The sequence below is a fragment of the Betta splendens genome, chromosome 9 (assembly GCF_900634795.4).
Source record: "Betta splendens chromosome 9, fBetSpl5.4, whole genome shotgun sequence".
In the NCBI taxonomy this organism is placed as follows: Eukaryota; Metazoa; Chordata; class Actinopteri; order Anabantiformes; family Osphronemidae; genus Betta; species Betta splendens.
This window is the reverse complement of record NC_040889.2, coordinates 27,601,795-27,604,642: the sequence shown is the minus strand read 5'-3', so window position 1 is coordinate 27,604,642 and position 2,848 is coordinate 27,601,795.

Here is a 2,848-nt window from a genome sequence, read left to right as displayed (position 1 = left end):
CAATCTGACGTTTCGTAGTTGTCGTCACAAAAAACAGCCACGGGGGAAACGGAGACTGTGATTGAGACTGACACCGGTTAACGTATTCGTTACAGTAGATCAATGTGAAAACCTTTTAGTCAACGACGAAAGGAAATTACACCGCGGGAATGAAGCCGTCACTTTGTATCGACAGCTCAAGAAAAATAAACAGTTGCACACGTGACAAAAGGCTTCAGTTTGCTTCAAACCAGGCAAACGTTGGTATTTTTTGCAGTGTTTTGTGACAGATTAAAACAATATGAGGAGACTTGAAAAATATCTGCTTGAGTCACAAACACCGAAAAAGATTAAACAGGAACCAGGACTATTTACTGGTCTATTAGATTAGGTAAAATACATACGTGTATGCAAATGCAATGCATTCTGGGTAATAGCTGTCTGCCCCCATTTACTCAGAATAGATCGGAAATTGATTTGAGTACAATTACACCTGAAAAGTAATCAAGCTAATCAGACAAACACTTAGCTCATTTATTCAGATCACTGGGTTTCATTTGGCGCCGACGGTCGAACATCTGGGAGAAAATCCTGTCCTTCAGTGCTCGTTCTTTATTTACTGGTTCCTCCACGTCTCGTCCAGCGCCGCTGCGTTCAGCTGTGATGACAGCTTGACGCGCTCACGGCACTTTGGCATCTGAGGCACGGCTCACGTCGCCTCCGGCGCTGTGTGTGACACTTCTTACTGCCTGAAAATGCTGATAAAGTTCCCGTTTAATCACAAGCACGAATGCAACAATGTGCTCTTATTCTTATATTTAGTTCCTGTTCAGAACCAGGACGGACGTTAAAGCATCATAAAAACGGACCCTGAAGAGGGCTCAGAACCGACATGTTGGGCCGCGGCGCCGACCCGCTCAGAGCCGCTTCCTCTCTGCCTGAACCGGGTCAGTGCTATCGGCTGCCGTGGTTCCGGTCCAGTGGAGAGGCCTGGGCCGGACCGGACCGGACCGGACCGGGCGAGGGGGCGTCGGTGAGTCACGGCCGCGTGGAAGCGCTGATAGAGACGGGGAACAGCTTTAAAAGCTTGGGCCTAATCGACTGTGGCACCTCCTGAAGCCCAAAGCGGAAGAGCTACCAGCTTTTCATCTTTTGGCACCGATGATGAGCAAAACAAGCAACGAGCATTAATGGCCTTTAGCTGCTCTGATTTACGTCACCTCCATTTTACTTCACTCTGAAATATCACTTCATAGTTCCTTTTCTCTGGATGCCACAGCTTTGCGAGACAAAGACGGAGCTTGGCTGAGCAGGAAGACGCTTTCCAATGTGATTTGAAGCCAGTGGGCACGACCTTCTGCCCCACTGAGTGTGAGAGTGAAACCTGACCAAGCGTGAACGCCTGTCGTGTCCACTCACACGCTGACACACTGCTGATTCATAGACGGCCGCGTCTTCGCTTTTTATCTTCAGGTCTGAATACTCGACGCGCCGACAAGGAGTGAAAATACAGCAAGTTTCTTCTTCTCCCCATTTCAGAGATGGGAAACAGAAAAAACAAAGGCGTGAAACCGTTTGTGCTGATCCCAAGGCCAGGAGGCGCTTTCACGGCTCGGCTCATGTGCGTTTACAGCGAAACGCGTTTACAGCGAAGCCGCCGCACTGGAGCCGATTGTGAAGGAGCTGAAGTCGAGGCTCTTTGTTTCCGGCGCACGCTGTAAACAAGCAAAGTCATTCAAAGAGCAGCTGCTTCGTCACTTTCACCGATAGCGGTTCTTCATGTGGTTTTCACACCGTCTCAGAGGAGGGACGCACACTTTCCACCTTTAACAGACCCGTGTGACGTTCAAGGGACCTCAGACCTCATTGGCAGGTTGTGGACCTTCAGACTGAGCGCTGAAAGAAGGCGTCTAATCCACATGCATGGACTTAGAGGGAACGTTCAGATCAGCACTGAGGAGGTTTATCTGCCTGCAGGACGGCAGTCCTCCAGCTGTTTAGCGTGTTTTCAGGATCAGAGAGCTCTCAGCGCGGCTGGCGCATCAAATGTATATTTATGATGTAAAAGGAGATGAATTAACAAGCCCCGAGATTCTACACTTACTGTAGCCCATCACAGGCTCTGCCGGATTCAGGGCCTTTAACAGCCGTCAGCGCTCGCGCTTTAGTTATTGCAGCATTAAGGTCGGAGCTTTGCTCCCGGAGGACGGAGGTTCAAACCACGCCTCATAGACACCAGTCAAACACCTGCGAGCGCTGTGGCCGGTTCCTACGTCACACCGGTCGTTTGTACAGGGACCGAGCAGGAAACGTACGATTCATCAGGACGCGGGGAACGAAGCTGTCACGCGGGTTCGATGTGCTGTGGAAACGTTTGGATCCAGACGAGTTCTGTCTCAGGTCTGATTCAAACCCATTTTTAGGCTGAAGACGACTGTGAGGATTCTGGGTCCAGATGTCTCCAGCTGCATTAAGCATTAGGAGCAAAGGCTGATTTGAATAATTTACATGAAAACATGACATTTACTTTGCCTGTTTTTGTCTCCGATTATCACGCGCTCGGGGTTGAGCATGAAGACGGCGCTCTATTTACATCTGAATGCACGTCTGCATCATTGCCCCACTGGAATAGAAACGGAGTGAACGGAGTGGAAGCAGGATCGAAGGAAACCGTCATGTCTGTGCGAATTCACGATGGGAATCGCCCGGAGCCGTATGCAAATCAGATTTCACATAAAGATATGAAACTATATTAAACGTGCGAGTCCAAGCTTGTGTGTTTTGATTTAGATTAGCGGGAAGGCAGCACGCTGGCTATTGAGTTTCATGACTCCGGGGCTCCTTCTCTCAGCATCACCCTCTGCTCACT